Source organism: Sander lucioperca, chromosome 3, assembly GCF_008315115.2.
Source record: "Sander lucioperca isolate FBNREF2018 chromosome 3, SLUC_FBN_1.2, whole genome shotgun sequence".
In the NCBI taxonomy this organism is placed as follows: Eukaryota; Metazoa; Chordata; class Actinopteri; order Perciformes; family Percidae; genus Sander; species Sander lucioperca.
Genome location: NC_050175.1, coordinates 14,768,846 through 14,791,668, shown reverse-complemented (window position 1 = coordinate 14,791,668; position 22,823 = coordinate 14,768,846).

The following is a 22,823-nucleotide window of genomic DNA, read 5'->3' as shown; positions in this document are numbered from 1 at the left end:
TCTTGCAAGAGGTTCTCTCTCTCTCTCTCGCTCTCTCTCTCTCTCTCTCTCTCTCTGATTTTATATACATGAAATAATAATAGGATAGAATATAAGAACAAATAATTTAAAATATATACAAGTTGGGAATAAAAATGTACAACTATTTAACTAGTATTGATAAAGCTAGATAAACCTATTGTGCAAGGTGCACTTAGTGCAGCCGTGATGTCTATGAGTTTTATCTAACACTCAGTGATGAAGTATTAAAAAGTTTAATTGCCTGCGGCAGGAATGATTTCTTGTAGCGGTCCGTGCAACAACGAAGCTGTCAGAGCCTCTTAGAGAAGGTGCTCCTCTGTTGGACCGGTGTGGGGTGGAGAGGGTGGTCGGGGTTATCCATGATAGATAACAGTTTGTTCAGTGACCTCTTCTCCACCACAGCTTCAAAAGTGTCCTGTTTGCAGCCAATAACGGAGCCAGCCTTCCTGATCAGTTTGTTCAGTCTGTTTGTGTCGCTGGCTCCGATGCTGCTGCCCCAGCAGATGGCGGAGGAGACACAACAGACTGGTAGAACATCTCCAACATTCTGCTGCACACGTTGAAGGATCTCAGCTTCCTCAGGAAATAGAGTCTGCTCATCCCCTTCTTGTAAACAGCAGAGCTGTTGATTTTCCAGTTCAGCTTGTTGTCGATGTTGACACCCAGGTGTCTGTACTCCTCAACCAGGTCCACATCTCCACCCAGAATGCAAAGGGGCTGCGGAGCCATTCCCTTCCTCCTGAAGTCAATCACCATCTCTCTGGTCTTATCCATGTTCAGCAGCAGGTGATTCTTACCAGACCACTCCACAAAGTTGTCCACCAGCGCTCTGTACTCTCCCTCCTGTCCATCCCTTATACACCCAACAACTGCAGAGTCATCAGAAAACTTCTGTAGGTGACATGACTCTGAGTTGTACTGGAAGTCTGTGGTGTATAAGGTGAACAGAAAAGGAGACAGCATAGTCCCCTGTGGGGCCCCCGTACCACTCACCACCACAACAGACAGAACACGGTCCAGACAGACAAACTATGGTCTGTCTGTCAGTGATCCAGGAGACTGTGGACGCAATGCCTGCGGCCTCAGGTAGGCCAAGACCAGCCTCTCCAGCACCTTCATCACATGGGATGTGAGAGCCACTGGGCGGTAGTCCTTGAGGCCAGATGGAGTCGACTTCTTGGGGACTGGGACAAGGCAGGACGTCTTCCACAGCAGCGGCACCCTCTGCAGGCTCAGGTTGAAGATATACTGGAGAACAACAGACAGCTGACTGGCGCAGGTCTTCAGGACCCTGGGGCTGATGCTGATGTCATCTCAGTTTCAATCTTTTAATTTCTTTTGAGCCGACTGAAAATGCGAACATTTCTTTCTCTGAGATTCTTGTCTGCGAGGCTGCCTCCTGTTATATGGCGCTCTGAAACCAGCTGGAGATTGAGACAGGCTTTAAGGGGCCTTCAGAACTGCTTGCTGAAGGAATCCTGAACGTGCCCGTGTTATCTATCCTGTCTGGCAGGATAGATATACAGCAAAACTGAAACGGGCTATTTCCGTTTTCTGGACTCAGCAGTTTTGTTTCATCCATGTCTTCTTCTTCGTGTTGTGTTGTCTCGTGTTTGCAGCCACCCGGAACCACCCATGATACCATCACTACATAATTTAGCAGGAGTTTTCAATCGTGCATGCATATGTATGCGCAATCATATGTATTAATTCGATTGAGAGAGCGTGTGTGTACAACTGAGTACCAGCATAGAATATGCATGTGTTGATCTCTCTCTCTCTCTCTCTCTCTCTCTCTCTCTCTCTCTCTCTCTCTCTCTCTCTCTCTCTCTCTCACACACTTCAGAGTTTAGCATTCTTATTCTCTTCCTGATTTACCCTGGTCATTACTATTCTACTCAGATTTTCCAACTGATGGCCTGCTGTGTACATTTGGCTCATATCATTCTGATTATGAATAAACAACATGGCCAATCACAGCGCATCCATTTACATCAGAGTGTGATATCTCTCACTCACACACACACACAAACACACACACCCTCTGTCTCGTGTTTGGGCAACACAAACATGCATTACTATTGTTGGACTGATTAGGATTTGAGTGTCATGACTGACCAAGTCTGTTACAGTCTGCTAGAGGTATACAGTACAAAACATATAAAACACAAATATGTAGCATCCAAGTGTACTGACTCATCAGTGTCACTAACTGAATCCGTGGCTTTTTGATCTCAACAAATACAAAACAGGAGTACATTTTAGTGGTATCAGAAACCCTAAATTACACAATTATACACCTCCTCACCAGCACTGAACCAACAAGATCAATGAAAAGAAACTGTATTGAGCAACATTAGTTTTAATGTTTGGTTATCTGACCTGGGCCAATAAACAACGTTTCTGATATTAGTTAGCACAACTTGCTATATTGCTTCCCATTTCCTCTATTTGGCTACATGAATAGATTAGAGTGAGCCTGTATTGTAGCGGCAGTGGTACAGGCGGCCTGCTGTTGCCCATTCTAAATACAGAACATCTCCATTTCCTGTGGGCAGACATAGCGGTCCCCCAGGTTGTTCTCATTAACCATTCATACATACTGCTATGAAAAGTAAAAACTGTCTCGTGATGACAGGCAAAAACAAAATTGTCCAGTATGCTTTCAGAGCACAATTGTATAAAACTTTGCTCGCTCTTAATAAGTTCACGCACCTCAAGCTCTATCTACAGTAGAGCAACAAAAGTCCTTGTTGTCCCAAGTCTCTCCTCCCGTTAGTTCTCCAAAATTTACTTTTGCATGTGTTTCTTTGCTTTTTCACCTTAAATTTCAGTATACTTGAGTTGTTAAACTTAAAAGATAGATGTCTATTTCTGTTTTGGTATAGTCACACCTGCAAGTTTGGATTGTCACGGGGGTTCGGTAGGTTACCTTCCAACACAACTCTGATTGTAGCCTACTTGTTGTTCAGTTTATTTACTCACTTGTTAAATTTCTATATATTTTAACGTTGGTAGAAATAAGTTATTTTGGGGTGTCTAGCCTGAATTGCTTTCATTGGGCCAGCTTTAGTGACTACACTCTCCATTTCTCTTGTCTCTCACTTGTTATACGTTCTGCATTTTTTTTAGCTGCAGGTGCCTTTAAAGTCAGGCTCAAAATGTGCTGTTTCATGGCACACACTGTTCCACTTCTCAAATTAATAGCTTAAAATACAGATGAGGGTGGGGTGCTTTGGTGCAGAATACTGTGACTGCAGACAGCACCTGAAGCCAATCAGAGAAACAGCTCTGACCTTTAAAGCCAGCCGTGTCACCAGGAAGAGTAACAACCAGCCGACCGTCTAATGGTGTGTGACCAAGGGGGTAAGCGAGCCTCCACAAAGCATACCTCCTATGGCGCCATTCTGATGCTATTAAGCCATCACCCGCCGTTAGCATTCCATTGACTGCCATTCATTTTGACGTCACTTTGACAGCGAATAACTTTATATCTGAAGCGTTTAAAGACTCTATTTGTCCATTGTTTATTTCTGAAGAAACACGACAATGTATAAAAGGCTCCATTACCTTGTATCTCACGTTATGGCTCCATAGCAGACGTTTTTGTAAAAATAGGCTTAACGATTGTGTCATAACCACGCGACTTTCTGTCGCATAGTAGACAAATTACCGTACAGGCAGGAGAAGCTTGCAGGTAGTTTCGGAAAACAGTCCCAGCTGCTGCAGGTGTAAGGTGATACGGCATCCTCAAGAATCCTGGATCTGTTTCATGAACAGTTAATGGAAGGCTGATTTTGTGGGTCCCTTGGAAGCGATAATGTACCTGTGAATTCACACCACAAAATAAGACAACCCACAAAGAAAAATGACTAATGATTAGTGACAGGTGTTTTCGCTTGCTGTCAAGGGATTCGGTGCTGGTGACAGACTGTTTGAGCAACATCATTGAGGTCGTTTCACACTTGAGGATAAACACCAAGTGTGTGTCTGGGGAAATGAGTCGGAATGAAGGAAATCTGGTAAATGAGGGAATAGATGTATATATACGGATGCATAGATGGATGAAGACATAGGACACAAGACAGTTGAAATGTGAGGATTTTAAGAAAAGACACACTCTCAGACTCCCATCTCTTCCTCTTTCACAGGTATATCTTCCTTCTTCCCTTCTCCCTCGCTCCTCTTTTTGTAAATTCAGTATTCTCACCCTGAGTCAAGTGGAAGGTAGGGGACACCTGGGTGTAAATTGCTCAGCTTGCAATGGTTGGAGAAAAGCAGAAAGCAATTTCCACACCACTTCATAGTAGGGTCCATCGCCACTGTTGCCAAGCCCTGTAGGGACCTCAAACGAAAAGAGAAACCGCCACTTAACCGCCAGCCAGTCAGCAAGGAGGAGATTAGGAAAGAAAGGAGCAGCGAGGGGGAAAGAGAGAGACGTTATCACGGCTCACACTTGACTAGCAGTCGGAGCCACCCAGATTTCTGTTATTGCCACAGAATTTAAACAGCTGCATCCACACTGTGACCGACAATAAAGAGCGTAATGGGTGGTTCCACATCCTGGAGCAGAATATATGATTCTGAACAGGATGTGATTGTATCCAACCAGCAAACAATGTCTCTGAGGCAGCTTTTATGTGTTACATACTCTCATGGTGTTATCAATGAGCTTTTACAGGCACAGGGCAATGTTGTACACAGTACCTGGCATAAGATGAGAAACATGTAAAAATGTTTAGTGTCATGCCTGATCTGTGTCAGTGGTCAGGAGATTAAGATTAACACATGCCTTCTCAATTGAGTTTTTAAGTACACTAGTACAGTGCCCGTTCAAAATATGCCTGTTTGGAACGGGCCGATTGCTTGGCCTGTGGTATTGCTGCTTGAAGCTGCTCTACTACGCACTATGCTTGCTCTTGGGGGAATTACTAGAATTGTTGGGACTTTATAAATTATAGAGTGTGGTCTAGACCTACTCTATCTGTAAAGTGTCTCGAGATAACTCGTTATGATTTGATACTATAAATAAAATTGAAATGAATTGAAGCCTTCTCCAGAACCATTTAACTACATTTATGTGTTTTCTTTTCGTCAACGATATTGCATGTTGATATCGCCACAGTCAGCGTTTAATGACGGCGGTGCTGTCTCGCCAGCCTTTTGATTGAGTTTCCTCTAAGCTAAATGATCCGAGTAAATTTAAGATGGGCTTTTATTGTGAAGGGTAGAAATAGTTTTTTATTGAGATTCCTCTTAGCGAAACGCTGATTGAATTTAAGATGGACCTTTATTGTGAAGGGTAGACACAAAAGAGCCAGCGTTATGGCAGCACTTTTTTTCCTCAACATATTTTCCGTGGCCTTTTTGTTTTATTCACAGTTTAATATCCAACGCTGTCCAAACTGCTCCAAATTCCAAACCTCAAGTTCATTGGGTGCACACACACATTAGACAGATTTAAATGGACTGCATTTATATAGCACCTTACTACCTTAGCGCTTCACAATTTGCCTCATTCACCAATTGATATTCCAAGCAACTTGGGGTTCACTTCGAGATGCAGACAGGAGGAGCCGGGGATCAAACCGTCAACCACGTAGTTTAAGGACGACCCGCTTTACCTCCTAAGCCACAGCCGCCCTTTAGATGTTCATAATGTTCAACTCCACAAGAATCTATATACAGTACTACTCACCACACTCAGTGAAAGCTAAATATTTTGCACGTGTTCTTGATCAAGCAACCCCATCTCAAGCAAAAACGTTGATTTTGAACGATTCTGCAAAATAAGATAAGAAATATAGAAAAAATAAGAACAACCTGGTTGTCTCTAGTGCACTTGGAAGCGAACCCGAGACCACTGGTCTGCACCAGAGTTCAAATGAACTTTCAAACCACCCAATACCGCGGACTATCCGACGAAACACTCAAAGGTTTGGTTAAAAGGGCCAAACAGCTCAGGTGTGAAAAACCCCTTTAGTCAGCTTTCTCCATGTAGAGGCTTTGTAGTTGCCTCACTCATTTCTCAGTAACCACAACTGTCAGCACCATGGAGCTCTACTGGAGGATAACAGGGCATTTACACTAGATAGCAGGTCTCACAGAGTTATTTGGGGTCCTGGTTTAACCTTCCTGCGGCCCACCTTTTTTTTAACATAATCTTTGAGAAAGGGAAGACACATTTACACTATATCACACTGAAGGCTTTTAAATAAGGACAGCAGGACTGAAAAAGAGACAATTTTCTTTATTTATGGTAGGAACCTTCTAGCAGAGCTGCTGGGAGGTTTAACAGACTAATAACTTCCAGTGTTGGGAGTAATTTCACTACTTTTAGCGGTAACGAGCATGTAACTAAATATTTTTTTTAATCAAGTGACGCAATTACAATTACTGAAATTTAAATGAGATCGTTACTCGCGTTACTCTTTTGTGAAAAATGAACGCTTGCAGACAAGAAGACAGATAGGCCTACTTTAGCTGCTTCTGATCTAACGTCGCAGGACCTTATGTTGGAGCAATGATGCACCAATTGAACAATGAGCATTAAACCACAGCATGGCCGATTGTGCGGATAGAATGAGCTTTCTCTCCTGGACGTATGGACATTCATTTTCGCTCGTCGAAATTAAAGACAAAAATGTAGTGGTGAGTTGTCAATTATGTGCAGGTGTAAAGAACCTATCCACATCTAAGAGTAGCAATTCAAATCTTATGAAGTACCTGTTGAAGCAACACGCTTCGACAAAGCTAGTAGCGAAAGACCCCAGCCCTACGGACGCGTTCTTTATCTCCTACTGATCCGACAGATGGCCTGCACCGTGTGTGTACCTTTGTTTGTTTGTGCGTGGGTGTGTGGACGTGAATATTGTGCATGTGCGCATCCAGCCTTTTAATTGTGTGAGTGCACACAGAACAATGTCATCCCATATCATTGTGTGCGTAGATACACAAGGAAGTTTTGTGCTGCGTACAGGCGTACAAGGTTTTTGCAGCATGCTGAGTTGGGAAATTGAAAGTGGAAAGTGCAGCGGTGTAAAAGCGCTGCCCTGCTGGATTCACCAGAGAGGTGACATGCAGACACCCCCAGCTAAATGATGCAGAAGTGTTCTGTGTCTGCAGGCTGTGCGTCTGGTACACACAGACACTTTCATATTTACATTTAAAAAGCAGACATAAAAGTAACTTAAAAGTTACTTTCCCTAGTAACTAATTACTTTTGATATACAGTAACACAAAACATTTAAAAGAAGTAACTAGTAACTGTAACTAATTACTAATTTTCAGTAACTTGCCCAACACTGATAACTTCTAGTGGAGACTTGGTAGTACATTAGGCTACTGCACCTACTTAAAAACATCTAGACAGGCAGCCTTTGGATATAATTCAGTACCAGCCAAGCTGATCTTTTAAGATGTATTATACCCACCAGAGACCTACGGAGGGATGGCGAGGTCAGGGAAAAGTGAAGGCCTTACCTCGGATGTCGGGCTACTGCCCGACATCCAAATCAGCATTTCAAAATCACTCAGCGAGATTAAAAAGGCAGGGTTTGGAAAGGATGCGTGGGGTAGAAAGGGAAGGCAGTCACGCTCCTTACAGGAGAAGCAATGCTTCTGCTTGACTGTTGACTGTTGGCGTGATTAGATACATCTTGTTCCATTATGCATTTCCAATTTTCTATTGCATTTTCTCCAAGGAGATTTGAAACATTTCTAATAGCTTTTTAAACGACTTGCTGTCTGGATCACTTACTGTTAGGGACTGGGACCACAGTGCATGAAGAGAAATGCATTTTCTGTCTCCTTCTCTTTGTCTTTTGATATATAATTTTTCCCTCACCATCCTTTTTACCTCCTTTTTATTTGTATCTCACTCTTTTTATCTTTTCTCTCTATCTCAATTAACATTCTCCCCATTAGCTGACATGCCGTTATTACAGTTTTTAAATAACACAGCACTGAGTAATTGAAGTAGGAATGAACGTATATATTTATAACTATCTGCCCCTGTGGCTCACAGTGAAGTGCAGCTCTCTGTGCTACTCTACCTGACACATTATCACATTATCTGCTATTTTAAAAAGGCAGGCAAGGTGTTACAGGAGAGGTGGTATAGAAAATGACGGGTGGTGAGATGTTGGAGTTTAAAGCATGAAGTGCATGAGCAACATCTTAAGGCAGTGAAGACAGGTAAGCTTGTTGGAAAATGACTATGGTAAAATGTTGCAATGTTTCTATTAAGACTTTTAAATAAAAGTGTGTACAGTGCCTTAGTGCCTTATATTATATTAACATTAATTTCACTGGTTGTAAAGAGGAGGTTAAAGGGGGAAATGTTAACAACACTCTAAAGCACAAATGGTAAGTACTTAATACACATATCACATTTTCCAGTAAAAATGTTTGTGCTGTGTCTGTGTGAACTGTATCCTAGAGCCACTTTGGTGGTAGATTGTATTGCTCACTTCTATTGCTTATTAACAGTATTGTTTATAGGTTATCAAGGTGAGAGACACCAGACAGTACAGATAATAACACTGATTGATTTCTTTATCAAAACACTGGAAAGTAGAAACCTATTTATGATATCCAAGAGCAGCATAACATATCTGGGCAAAACAGTGATAACAGTTCTGACAGTAACTTGAGGCAGACGGAAAACGTGTCATTTTGTCATTTCTGCAGAGGCCCAAGGTATTCGTTTATCTCTCACCCCTGAGAAGAGCACAGGATAGATGAACAAAAAGTAGCAGCTCTGTTATACAAACCTCAGATTTCATAAACTGATGGAAAAAAACAAGGAAAAATGCTACAGTGGAAATGCATTAATCCCCTAAGGAATATCATTTGAATTGTAAACTGGAGTAATTGTGCATTTTGGAGTGAGTGTGCAATTAAGCACGCAAGAAGCTTTGGTTAGTTGTGAATACACAGTCATTGGCAAAATTAAAAAGAACTAAAATGGTAGTGGAGCAGGGTTCGAGGTCAGTGTATGTTTGGGTCATTCGATTTGACATTTTTCCTTTTCATGGTCAAAAGGGAATGTGAAAATTTAAAACATGCTTTGATTTTCATTTTCTATTTCATATAACAAAAATGTAATCACTAGAAAACAGAAATGAAAAAAATGCCAGTTTTTTTCATTTTCTGAGACCGGATGTTACATTTCCAAGGCAGTAGCACGTTCTCTTAATACATCCATGAATAGCATCGGAGTAGCCTTCCAGTTTTGCTTTAAAGTGCCCATATTATGAAAAAAATCACTTTTTCTGAGATTTGGGGTGTTATTTTGTGTCTCTGGTGCTTCCATACAAACTTTAAAAAAAAAAACCATCCATGCTGTTTTGAGTGAGATACGGGTTTCTGAATGTGTCCTGCCTTCAGTCTCCGAGTGAGCTGGTCCAAATCGGCACGGCTTTCTACGTAACTAGCTGAGACGAGGGGCGTAGGAGGCTAACCGTTAGCATGCTTGCGCTAGCATGCTAGCTCGTTCTCAATGGCAAAACACTGCTAAAACACACGAATTCACCCTAATCTACAAAATAAATTGTATAGAACTACTTACATGTCCCTGTTCTGCAGGTATTCCACACAAAGTTGGAAGTGTGCCTTCATTTAGAAGAAGTCTCCCGGCTAATCCTGCCTTGTACAGGCCGAAGTTGCAGAAACACCTAGCTAACTCATGTAATCCTTACCTAGCTACTGCGAATGTGCGACTGACAACAAAGATCTTACAGAAGTTGAGAGGTCTGACTCTGTAGCTAAAACAGAGACCTGACACAGGGTGAAAAGAGGAGCTGCAGCAATGTGCAGTACAACAAAAATATGAAAATTAAACTATGTAAACCTATTCTGATACAATCTCAAATTACAATTAATCAAAAATCAAAGTATATTTTAAATTTCTCCCATCCCCTTTTGACCATGAAAAGGAAAAACGCCTTGTATTTCAATTTGAAATTTTGTATTTTCAAAACGAAAATCAAATAACCATTTGTTTTTTGTTTTTTAATACCTGTTTGTGAAATGAAAATCGAATTACCAAAATATACACTGACCGTTCGACATAAGCAGCCTGTGATATTGTTTGTGACAATCAAAGTCATGAGTCAGTTCTTTGTAATTTGATACGTTAAGTGTTCTAATGTTGATTAGAAATGTCCGCTAATGTCAACAAACGACCGCCGGCACCCGCCACAAAGAGTCCACACATGCTTTGTACCTTCAGTAAGCGGCTGCAGCAACTCAAACCCAGCCAGACCGGAGCTGCTGCCTGCTCCCCTGCTTTGCCGGGACCTAGCTAGTAATATTAGCGTACATCGCGGCCCCTCCGCCTCCACCCCACAGCAGCCCCGACCTGGCTGCGTATGAGTTGCTGCAGCTGCAACTCGAAGCAAGTTGCAGCAACTGCTGAGTGAAGCAGAGGGGCCGTGGGCTGCGCTAATAATTACTAGCTAAAGGTAGTCGACTGCAAAGTCACCTTCCAGCGCTCAAACGCTATCAGAATTTTTACAATCATTTCTAAATGAATGCTTAAAATAGCCCAGTAAACATGACTGGGAAATATTCAGGTTACTACAATGAACACGTAAAGGAAACACACTTGTTACCAGATGGCTGTTGTTTGAATAAAATAATTTTAGTTTAAATATCTGATATTTGCCTAATCAGCATGTCTTCTCCTCTTCATAACATTGTGACAAATAAGATGTTGCATAATTTAACAACAATATACCAAAACTATATCAGAAATGTTGTCAATGATTGCTCTTTTTTAACCAAAATACACAATGTTGATTCATAATGACAATCATCGACATTGGGAGTTTACAAAAAGTGAGTGAAGGCAGCAGTGTAGCTATAGTGTGTAACTATAGCCTCACTCTGGCCTTTCAATGTAAATTAAAACAAGCATTACTGTGTAATAACTATGAATTATTAGAATGTAAATCCAACTAAATTGACTGAACTCATATTTGTAGATGCATAATTTTTGTTTTTGTTTGGATGAATCATTACAATGTATATTCAATTAAGAAATTAACAATTTGGAAAAGTGTTTTTTCTGTGTCTGCTGGAAGTGTAAATAGGAAACTTTGCTAACACATTCACCATAACAACTTTATCAAATGATAAAATGTCAGTTTTGCTTTAACAGCTTCTTATGGTGCCCCCAAGTGGCCACGTTTTTTTAAATGCAGGTTTAATGCAATTCCGTCCTCTAAAACATCTATACACCATATGCATATGAATATGTGCTTTACAGTATGTCGTGATGGTATCTGATGATGGTAGCAGTGAACTTGTGACCCTCCAACCTTACCTCCCATCCATCAACCCTCCATTGCAATTATTTCCAGGAGCGTTTCTCAGGATGGGACACACACAAGTACAGACACAATATATAGACTGTATTTGCATATTCACCTACGGATGTGCATGAACACACACTGGAAATGCCTAAAAGAAACTGTAAAATGCACACACTTATACAAACACACAAATGCAGCAATATGCTGGAGAGGAGGTGACATAACATATCCAAGTCTCGCCCCACAGTGATGGATGAGTCCAGGCATTCCAAAGCGAGTTTAGGCGTTCCACAACATTGACAGAGAGAGACAGAGATGGGCACTTTGTGTGAGAGACGCGGGAGAGTGACTGCAAGAGAAAGAGAAGAATGATATTTTGGCGTGCATGCGAATAAGAGAAAGACGGTGTGCATGCTCATACGTGTGTGTGTGTGTGTGTGTGTGTGTGTGTGTGTGTGTGTGTGTGTGGTGTCGATGGTTGTTGTCCAGTGAAGTAGAGCAGAGGGTGACAGTGATGGAGAGGTTCTAGGGAGGAGGGGAGATGGAGATGAGTGGAGAGAAAAGAGTGGTGAGGAGGACAACTTAGTGCAGTCGGTGGTTGATGACTTGTGGAAAAACAGAGAGAGGAAAGAGACATCATCAGACAACTGGGAGAGCGAGCAAGAGAGGGGTCGAGTCTGGCGAGAGAGGGAGAAAGATTCCATTACTAGAGAGAAGTAGTCGGTTGTCTTCTGTGTCCTCCAGGAACACTTAAGAGCAAAAGTGGAGTCACAAGCTTACACACTGGAAAATTTGAGCCCGGCTAAAAATATATTCAATTTCAAAAAGAGATTGCGATCTAATGTGTCAACAGACATGGACAACACATGGAGACAGGGCAGAAAGGCTATTTTGATCAAATAATGTGACCGTCATTATGTCCGTCTACATCATTGATACCAGCTGGCCTTTTAGATTCACATGTGCCAAAAGTTGACTGAGCAAACTTGTTGTTGTCTCAGTCAATGATCATATAATCATTAAATAATGATGTGCAATAATCATGTAACAGAGAAGCGAGGAAAATGATTAAATAAGATGCAATAGGGAGGATTTTTGTTTTTTGCAGTTTGTGAGAAGATGAGACAGATACAGTAATAGTAAGTGGGGAGTACTTGGATACACAAAATATTTTCAGATTGTTACATATACAGTTGTGTTCAAAATAATAGCAGTCCAACATCACTAACCACATATATCATTTTTTTTGGTAGAAGTGATATTTCTATATGGCAAATAATTTACTAGTAAGTGTTGTAGAGTCATAGAAAACCAACAGACCCAACAGTCATGACATGCATGCTGCTCATTCTGTGTAATTGAATCTGTAATTGAAAGGGGCATGTTCAAAATAATAGCAGTGTTGTGTTCAATTAGTGAGGTGATTGATTCTGTGAAGAAACAGGTGTCAATTATGGCCCATATTTTAGGAAGGAAGGAAATGTGCATGCTGGTTATAGTGCATTTCACACTGAAATACTCAGCAAAATGGGTCGTTCCAGGCATTGCTCTGAGGAACAGCGGACTTTGATTAAAAAGTTGATTGGAGAGGGGAAAACATATAAAGAAGTGCAGAAAAGTATAGGCTGCTCAGCCAAAATGATTTCAAATGCCTTGAAATGGCATCCAAAGCCTGAACGACGTGGGAAAAAAACGGTCAACTACCATTCGAATGGATCGAAGAATAGCCAAAATGGCAAAGGCTCAACCATTGATCAGCTCCAGGAAAATCAAAGAAGACTTAAAGTTACCTGTGAGTACTGTTACGATCAGAAGAAGGCTACGTGAAGCAAAGCTATCCGCTAGAAACCCCTGCAAAGTCCCATTGCTGAAAAAAAAGACATGTACTAAATAGGTTGAAATTTGCCAAAGGACACATTGACTGGCCAAAGGAGAAATGGCGCAACATTCTGTGGACTGATGAGAGCAAAATTGTTCTTTTTGGGTCTAGGGGCCGCAGACAGTTTGTCCGACGACCCCCATGCACTGAATTCAAGCTACAGTACACTGTGAGACAGTGAAGACAGTAAAGCATTGTGGTGCAAAAACCATGTTATGGGGATGTTTCTCATACTGTGGTGTTGGGCCTATTTATCGCATACCAGGGATCATGGATCAGTTTCAATACATCAAAATACTTGAAGAGGTCATGTTGCCTTATGCTGAAGAGGAAATTCCTTTGAAATGGGTCTTTCAACAAGACAATGACCCAAAACACACCAGTAAGCGAGCAAAGTCTTGGTTCCAGATGAACAAGATTAATGTTATGGAGTGGCCAGCCCAATCCCCAGACCTCAATCCCATAGAAAACTTGTGGGGTGACATCAAAAATGCTGTTTCTGAGGCAAAACCCAGTAACGCAGAGGAATTGTGGAATGTAGTTCAATGGTCCTGAGCTGGAATACCTGTTCACAGGTGCCAGAAGTTGGTCGACTCCATGCAACACAGATGTGAAGCAGTTCTCAGAAATAATGGTTATGCAACTAAATATTAGTGCAGTGATTCAAAGTAAAGCAAACCCTTGAGACATTTTTCAGTTTATACAGTAAATGTTTGAGTTTGTAAAGAAAAATGCAAATACTGCTATTTTTTGAACAGCCTAACATTCCTTTTTCTTCACTTTCTGTAAAGGTATAACACAAACTTGATCAATTTTGGTCATGTTTTGATTTGGAATTGAATGTGCAGTGTTCCCAATGCAATGATATTATGGAATTAAAAGATATTCTAAGGATTTTGAGCATTATTAATTTTTTTAAATCACACTGCTATTATTTTGAACACAACTGTATTTATAAACCCTATTTCCAGACAGAACATTGACATTGGAGAGTTTTGCGAAGCCTGCATTTCTTTGTTTTGAACGTTGAGTTTTTTTATTATTCATTCCTACAGTACTGGGCTGAGCTATTTCCCCCTATTACTTATGGTGAGAGTGTTTGCTGTTCTGACTGGAGAAGGAATAAGGACAAAATAGATGGTGTGCAGTACAAAGTGCTGTACTGTACAAAAGGCAATTCTTTTAAATACTGTCATTTTACATAGCTAACCTGTGCCAGTTAGCAGAAAACTACAAGGAAATTTGAAAGACAACACAACAAGCCAAGCAAAGACCTTTTGTGACTTTGGAACAAAAAAAGATATTAGCAATTATATCCCAAAGAACAAGGCAAGTAAAAGAACCTGACGATTGTCCTTTTTGTACATCACAGGTCAGGTTACGTCACCACTCCTCATCTCATCTTTTGTGAACTAAAGTCGACCACGGTCACAGTTAAAACTGATTGAACTTTAAGTGCAGCGGCGAGTCTTAAATCCAAGGTTATGGCGTGAGCAACAGCATTTTTTGCTCCCTCCATTGGAAAGCAATGGCTCACACCGGTGCAAAGCGATTCTGCTACTAATAGTGTGTAGCGAGCCTAAACCACTGGCAAAATGCAGTGTACAGGATGGTCTAAAGGTATTATGATACCTAACCTTTACAGCCAAGTGTAGCAGGGGGACACTAGGACTTGCAGGGGCAGAAGCCAATCAGGTGAGAGGCTAAAACTGATCATGGGGAGCAGGTGTGCAGACTGCGGGCTACCTCCACACTCCTGAGACTGCTGCTGCCTCTATGTTACTGGACTTTGCTCGGTACACTTGTGGCTCTGGTACACCAAACCATGATATTTTGTATAAATGCTGGTATTTTATTGATCAGGTAATGTAGACGTGCATACCCCCTGAGGTATAGGGTTGGGCATCGTTTTAACAATTCTGATTCCAATTCCGATTCTTCCTTTCGATTCCAGTTCCTATCGATTCTCGATTCCGATTCTTTGAGGGGTGGAGTGGAAATGGTTCACATGCTTATTTCACAGATAGGAGACATTTTATTTTGATTCAATGGTGATTTACAGTTTTACCGGGCTTTCTCAACGTAAAACTGCCGCTTACTGGGCTGCAACACAACGAGCGCCTGGAAGTGCGGTGGTCGCTACGGAAACCAAAACTTCCACGTGTTAAATTTGGAACCGGTGATTGGATTCAAAACCAAATTTTCCAAACGATTCCGATAAAAAAACAATTCCATTGGAATCATAATTTTTTTAAAAACGATTCCAAGTTGGAACCGGTTCTCGATGCCCAAGGGCTGAGGTATTTTACTTTTTTAATAATGTGATGTACGTCAGCCGTAACTTTTATTGTAGGTTGAGAAGCTGAAAAAGGGGTAATTGACTGTCAGCTGGTGCAAGGTACTAATTTAATATTACAGATTATTAATGTTTAACATGCATCAAATTTGTAATGATGCTCTGTCTGTCACAGGTATGGTCATTGTGCTGGGAGTCCGCTTTTGACGGTGACATGGTTTGTGGTGGAATATTGAAAAGTGTGGTGTTTTTATTTGAAGCGTGGATTTTGTTTGTTTTATCCTGTTCAAAGATAGAATACTCCCAGTGCTGTTGCCTTCCCAGCTGTGGTACGACTGTCTGTCCTCTCCTCTTCTCTTAGAGTTGTATTAGATGTTCTTGATAAATAGCCAATTATGGCCAGTTATGAAGCCCCTCTGTCTCAACTCAATTGTTAATTCTGTTTTAGTGGCCTTAGTAGAGATGGAGTTTAGTTACTGAGATTTCACTTTTGATATGTGCCAGATCAAAACAAATGACTGACCACATGACACTTTAATGTAAACTCTGTATCTGAGATCAGATCTACATTTCCTACACAATATTCCAATTAATACTTGGGTACAAATGTGGCTGAGAGGTGTGGCAAGCCTATTTATTTTTCATTTGCCCGCAGTAGGTTTACATTAGAGACTCTAAACAAGAGCTTTATGTTGTTTGTCTTTTGGTTCCCATCCAGAGAGGAGTGCATCCTATGGATTTTCTTTCTCTACAATGTGTCCCAGTTTTGCAGGAACCCAGAGACACTGACTCAGTCTGACTAAGTCCAGAGCTGGCAGAACGATTTACATGTTTTCATGAACAGTTGTTGTCCAACAATATCCAGTTTGTGGCCAATTTTAGGTCTACACATTTTGGAGATCAGATCTCACCTGCAGCCAAAATCCCACCTCTGAGATTTCACAATGGCTGGTGTAATAGGTGAAAACAAACAAAAATCTCATTTATATTCAATAAGGGCAGTTCAACATCACCAACAGCGGCCTCAAAAATGATGATGCAGGGTCTATTGTATTGGATTGCAATAGACTCTACATGTGTACCTGATACACTGGTAACTCAGTATACATTGTATTACAGAACCAACTCCTGTCCCTGACAGTCCACCGAAGCACTTTGTTATCAACACAAAAAGTATCGCCTCCCTTGATGTTTAAACTTCCCTGTAATACAGAATGATGAACACTCAGCATCCCTCAGCTTCCCTCAGTCTCTCATAAGTTGAGCAATTACCAATGCATTACATGTGTTAGGGTTTTATTTATGACTAACGAGCAGTTAACAAATCATGATTTCCTCCATGACTGAGTGTAATGTCGGGTCTCAGTGGAAATTCGGCTGAGTTACAGCAACTTGACAGCTGTATTTCATAACAACCCGGCCACGCAAGGCACAATAACACTGATTTAGGTCCCTGTCTGAACCAGCCAACGCACACACTGCAGTGCTGTATCACTTTATCACACCCTGTATCCATCTCCCACAACAAAACAAGCTGCGGAATAAGCACAATACGAGTTAAGTGGTGCTAAAGTTAAAGAGATGTTGATTTGTTGTCTGGCTTGCAGTTTGTGTTGAGGGAAGTAATAATGAAAACAATAGGAATAAGAAGTTTAGGGGAGAGATAGGGACAGAAACATAGAGAGACAAGGAATAAATAAAGTTTTTCAAAAGAACAGGGAGAGATAAGGAATCAAGTGGGGGTTTTACAGTACAGTGGAGCACAAAGCCAAAATAAAGAAAAAGCAAAAGAGCCAAAAGACAGACAGTAGAGAAGGGAAGAGGCAAGCAGAGAATGCAAATGAGAGGGGAGAGTGTCACGGAAATGATTGTCGCTATTACAATTATCATTAGCATGTGTTGTTGGCAATAAGTCATCTCATCATGGTGGATCCTATATTCATGCTAATTGTGGAGGATGCCGTGTTTTAGCATGCAGGGGGCTCTCTGTTACAAGAACACTCATGGTTAGCTCGACTAAATGGCTGAAAGACTCAAGAGAGGATAGATGCTCTCCTGCTCATAGTTACAAATTGTGTATTTCCAGGCAGCTAAAGACTTCATCTGTAGGTTGACTGCAAATGAGCTCGAAAGCTGCCAGTATTCCCGGTCAGAACTGCTTGTCGGACGGTCAAATACTGTAGCTTCGGAAATCCCCTACCCCCACTCCTTTTGGACAGATTTCCAAAAGCGGCCATCCAACATTCACACCCACTAGTGAGTGGCCAACTGTGTGGAGGTGAGAAAGTAAGCCAAGGTTTGAACTTCTCTCTCTAGCACTCTTTTTTCACTTCTGACACGAATATTTCTCTTGTTTCATGTGAATGAGTGCAACACTACAGTAACATCACCAACATGGGGCCGTGCATTATCATGCTGCAACATGAGGTGATAGTCGTGGATGAATGGCACAACAATGGGCCTCAGGATCTCGTCACGGTATCTCTGCATTCAAAATGCCATCAATAAAATCCACCTGTGTTCGTTGTCCATAACATACGCCTGCCCATACCATAACCCCACTGCCACCATGGGCCACTCGATCCATAACGTTGACATCAGCAAACCTCTCACCCACATGAAGTCATACACGCTGTCTGCCATCTGCCCTGTACAGTGTAAACCGGGATTCATCCGTGAAGAGAACACCTCTCCAAAGTGCCAGACGCCATCGAATGTGAGCATTTGCCCACTCAAGTCGGTTACAACGACGAAATGCAGTCAGGTCAAGACCCCGATGAGGACGACGAGCATGCAGATGAGCTTCCCTGAGATGGTTTCTTACAGTTTGTGCAGAAATTATTTGGTTATGCAAACCGATTGTTGCAGCAGCTGTCCGGGTGGCTGGTCTCAGACGATCTTGGAGGTGAAGATGCTAGATATTGAGGTCCTAGGCTGGTGTGGTTACACGTGGTCTGCGGTTGTGAGGCCAGTTGGATGTACTGCCAAATTCTTTGAAACGCCTTTGGAGACGGCTTATGGTAGAGAAATGAACATTCAATTCACGGGCAACAGCTCAGGTGGATATTCCTGCAGTCAGCATGCCAATTGCATGCTCCCTCAAAACTTGCGACATCTGTGGCATTGTGCTGTGTGATAAAAGAATAAAGTTTGCCACTTTACTCGAACCATAGTTGAAAACACCTGTTCATGTATTCCTTCTTTAGTCTATTGGCTATTTAGGTTTTTTTCCTGGCACACGTCACTTACAAATTTTGCACTTGTCTTGTGTAGACTGTTTACATATTTGTGCTCATCGTATGTACATTTTATGTACTGGTGTTATTGTTGAATACATTGTGAATGCATATTTCTAAAATTGTATGATGTTTTTGTTGAGTTATTATTACACAATACTTTTTCTGACCTTTTTTAATCTTGCCTCTGACAAATAACCCATATTACAAAAAAGACTAAAACTAATAAAAACTAAACTAAAACTAAGCATTTAAAAAAAAAAACTAAACTAGCAAACCCACTTTAAAAACTAAACTGAATTTGAAAACAAAAAGTCAAAACGAAATAAAAATAAAAACTAATGAAAAATACAAAACTATAATAACCTTGTGCTGTAGCGATAAGCGACAGACAAATGTAAACAGACTACAGCGTGCAGAGATTAGCTGTGATGATGTAGCATCAATTTGTCTGTGAACGAGTGTTGCCGGTTTTGCCATCAGAATTTGAAAATAGTACTTTAACAGAAAGTTCCACATCAGCTGCAACCATCTTGGTTGTTTTCAAAAATGCCTCAACAACATTCCTCTTTACTAAGCCATGTTTGGCCTAAAGCTAACATTGCACATCCACTTTAAGGTACATTTGCAGGGTGCACAATTTACTTTCTGTACTCTAAGGCAGTACTGTATGTAAAAGCTGTTTGAAAACTTACTAATTTCAGCATTTTTGTCTGAGAGCTGAAAGTTCAGAAAGTAGTTTGCCCAGTACAATCTCCCCAAGGGATTAACAGAGCATACCTTAAATGTAGAATTTTGTAAGTAGAAGATACAGTAAATGCTGAAGTAACTCTCACCAAGGGAGCTCTGGATTTTACATCTTGATGAGTCTTAGCTCTTTAGCCTCTGGCTTTGGCTAAAAGTTTTTCACATTCATTAATATTAATTGGACAAATGTAGACCAAAGGAATAGCACATACAATTTCTTAAATGTGGTGGTATTGAAATTGAATTACTACAGCTTAGTAGTAGAATTTTTATACTGTATTCTTTACTCTTTGCCAAAACAGGAGATCACTACCTGATAGTGTGAAAGGCAAGTTCAACCTAACTCATTGAGATCACAAAAATATATATTTTTCGCTGACTTATCAAATAGTATGCAGTTTTACCTGACTAAGCAAGTTGCATTATGTTTTAAAGGGCAACTATTAAATAGCATTTTCAGAATAATACTTGCATTTTGTGTTTGTACTAGAACATGTTTACATGTTTTAATGTTAAAAAACATTTTATTTTTCTCATACTGCCCATGGCTGCTGCACCTGTATTCACCCTCTGTATGAGACGCTCTGTAGGAGCGCCTATCTCTTTAATCCCACCTCCAGAAAAAGCCCAGTTTGCTCTGATTGGCCAGTGTGTTTCCTGGAATCTCCGGTGCGCTCCAGTTTTGTTTCACTAGCTAGTTGAAGCTGGAGCTATCGGACATGTTTCAGAGGTAATGCGACCCGGAATTGGGGATAATTTAACAACATTGGCAGCCCAGATGACATTGTTTACTGCCGTTAGCCATGTAGCGACTATAGTTAGCAGTGGACACTAATAGAATATAGCAGCACTTTCTACAGTCAAAAATCGCAGATAAATGCTTTTAAACCAAATACTACATAAACAGAAAATGTTTCAGGAGTAATGTGACTCGGAATTGGGGAGAATTTAACAACACTGGCAGCCAAGATGACATTTTACTACCGTTAGCATGTAGCTACGTACATGCGACAATGTTAACACCGCAGTCCTGCCTACCGGGAGCAGATGACCAATCATAGAAGGCCGGCTTAGAGTTGCGTAACATTTAGCTGAGAGTAGAAAAAACAGTTGAAACCGGAGCGTTCAGAACAGTTGGAAATCTGAACGTTTTAGCTCACAGGGACTTGTCTAAAATATGTTTACCTCATTATTTGTTTTGGCCACGTTTAACATGAACATCCAACATTATAACATTGTAGATATGACAGGAATCGTTTGAAATACACTTATTCACTTTCATGCCTAGTTAGATGAGAATATTGATCACACTCTCATGCCTGCGCAGTAAAAATGTAGCTAAAGCCAGCAGCCGGTTAGCTTAGCTTAGCAACAGGGCGAAAGAGCTAGCTGGCTCTGTTCAAAGGTTAAAAAAATTCTTACCAGTTTACCAGCACCTCTAAAACGGACTAATCAACACGTTATGTTTTTTTATTAAATCCATATAAAAAGTGAACTGTAAAAAGGACACATTGTGGTTTTTAAAGGGGGGTTCCAGGCTTGTACCAATTGGTCGTATATCAACAACTGAAGGGATGATCAACGATTGTTTTTTCCTACACCGGCAATTTAAACTGATTACTTTCAGAACTAAGATGTTGAATCTGCGCCCTACTGTAAATCACAAGTGACGCCGTTTCGTTTCTATGGACCTGACATCCCTCATCGCCGTTCTCCATATGCCTGCTCACCAAAACTTTGCTCTGCGCTCCATAGGAGTAGTTATGGATATAATGTTGTAGATATGATTTGGATTGTGATATTTAAGATAAGATAATGTTAAATGGAACATGATGCTGTGATAGTGTCACACCAAGGACAGACACACCAGCTGATCAATTTTTTTGTTTAAATACTTTGAATATAATGTTCACACTCATGTTTATTCACATAACAACTGTATTGCTTGCAGAAGACTTAAAGGTTTGATTATTTCAAAGCTCCACGTCTTGGTTTACTTGTGATCCTAATCATGTGTTCTGATGTAAAACTATGGTATGTAAAATGAATGCTGCTTAGGATTTTGTCAAACATTCAGATGAGTTTAAGAAAAAACACTTAAAATTGCTAATATATTCATAGTGAAAACAGGAGCTTGGAATAAATCAACAACTTTACTTGCACAGCTGAATATATTCAGTGTAGCAAGATTCCATACAAACTTTGTTCAAATCTCAGTCACTACACTGGCCTCAAAGTTCAAGAAATGACTCCCTGAGCATTGTGGAGAGCTCTTCATCAAACGACAAGACCGTCAGTATGGGGGACAGCAACAGAGCTGCAGAGCCTCTGTAGCATTTTCTTCCTTCACCAGGCCGATCAATCTTCTCTGCCTAAAGTTTGGACTCTCAAACAGCCTGGCTGATGTGAGCGATCAATCAAGCTAACGACGCCTTGAATCGTAGTTAAAAAAGGAAATGTCAAAATCCGCAAACCAGACAGGAAGAGTTGAGATTTACATTGAAATTCCCACTACAATTTGCAACAGTACCATTTTAAGACCGGCATTTCATGCCATTCTACAGATAACATGCATTCTTTTTGTTGTCCCGTCAGATACACAAAGCGTTTTTATGATTGAAATGATTCTTGAGATAAGTCAAAAAAGGATGTGACAGATACGTACAAAGATACGGGAAGCACACTCCCACATGATTATTCGCAATATTACTAAATAATAACTAACTAAATCAATTATTGCTTATAGATGTAATGTTTCAATATGCACTGATTAAAGTGAATTTGACTGGCAAAACAGTTAAAGTCCTTCTTACATTACACAATAATAAACCATATTTTAAATTAAGAGTCAAGGTGGATAACATATTGCAATAATAATAGGGGTGTTACGATTCTCCAAATCCTCGATTCGATTAAATCTTCGATTCTAAGGTCATGTTCAATTCGATTCTCAATTTTTACATTTTTTTTTTTTTTAAAGCACAGGTTGCTATGCCATTTTTAGGCTAGACTTTTATGCAATATAATATCAGACCTTTGTTCGCAATGTACAACACTACATTGTCAAATTTAAAACATTTATTAACAACATAATGTAACAATAACTTACTATGTATATCTTCAGTCAACTGGAAACTTGACAATTTTTTAATAAAGTAAAAAGGAAAAAAAAGTTTGCCGACAATGCTGAGGGCAGATGCTTCGCAGCCACAGCGGTGTTCGGTGTTTTAAGCCCCCAACGTCATCTTCCAGGCAGCGCTGCCTGGCAAGCACCAGGATTAGGCAATGGTTATGGTTAGGTGCCTTGAAGACGACAGTCGCAGCGC